This window comes from Kryptolebias marmoratus, linkage group LG15 (genome assembly GCF_001649575.2).
Source record: "Kryptolebias marmoratus isolate JLee-2015 linkage group LG15, ASM164957v2, whole genome shotgun sequence".
In the NCBI taxonomy this organism is placed as follows: Eukaryota; Metazoa; Chordata; class Actinopteri; order Cyprinodontiformes; family Rivulidae; genus Kryptolebias; species Kryptolebias marmoratus.
In genome coordinates, this window is record NC_051444.1 from 34,944,899 (window position 1) to 34,946,190 (window position 1,292).

The following is a 1,292-nucleotide window of genomic DNA, read 5'->3' on the forward strand; positions in this document are numbered from 1 at the left end:
GGCCTTCGCAGCGCTGTCGCTGCTCGGGCCTAATAATAAGAATTCCATGAAATACAATAGGCCTTCGCAGCGCTGTCGCTGCTCGGGCCTAATAAAATTCATTTGACACTTCCATCCATTCGTTTTTTTATCCGCCTTTCTGTGCAAGGAGCAGGTGCCTATCTCCAGCAGTCATTGTGCACAAAGCGAGGCACACCCTGGACAGCCTGCAAGTCCATCACAGACAACCATTGACACTCTCAATCACAACAACTTAAAGTTGCCAATAAACCTAACATGCATGTTTTTGGTCTGTGGGAGGAACCTGGAGAAAACCCACACATGCATAGGGAGAACATGTAAACTCCACACAGGAAAACTGAGAAGTGAACTTGCAACCATCTTGCTGTGAGGTGAGCTCTAACTAATTAGTTTCATTTTTTAAACAAATACTTGTTAAATTAGCTGTTGATCTGCAATTTAATTTAAGAACAAACCTTAAAGTAGTATATCACTGAGATTAGAAAAAGTCGCTACTTAAAATTCAGATAAAATTTCCTCAACTCAAACAGAACCACCATGAATGTTGCAAGATATTTTGGAGACTCCCTCATTTATATTTTTCACCAACTAGTTTCCAACAGTCAAAGCCCAGTGAGATAATAGCTTTAATGAGGAAACATGGCCCCAACGTGAGAGCTAAAACAACCTAAAGGACCTTAAACCTGTTTGAATTGTCCACTGACTCACTAGACAGCCCGCCTGGGACAGCCATTTTAAACTGTTATTATTTATTCACTATATGACATGGTTAAATAAATGTAGTGCACAGAAGCTGTACGCTGTACGCTATGTAGCTGTACATAGGTGAAATAGACCATAATTCATTGCATCCTGAGCTGATACTGAAGGATAAATAACGCTAATCTCTGCAGCATAAACATATTATGCTAACAGGCCAAGTGTCCCTACCTTCTCTCATTGTTGGGAATTGAAGCCAACAGGAACTGTTTAATGAAAGCTGGGCGAGTAGTTAAAGTTAATGTGACACCCTGACTGTATGCAGGGTACTCCCCTGCATACAGTCAGGGTGTCACATTAACTTTCTTTTAAGCATGAAAGAACTAATTACAGCTAAACTTGTTAGGAATTTGGGAACACACAGAAGGAAGGTAGAAACTACATGTATCAACAAACTCCAAATGCACCTGAAAAAATCATCTGTGGTGTATTTTTATTTTTTACTAAGGCAATGTCCTGTAGTCAGCAGACAGTAAAACTAGTATCTTTCTTTTTATTTTTTTTAAACCAAT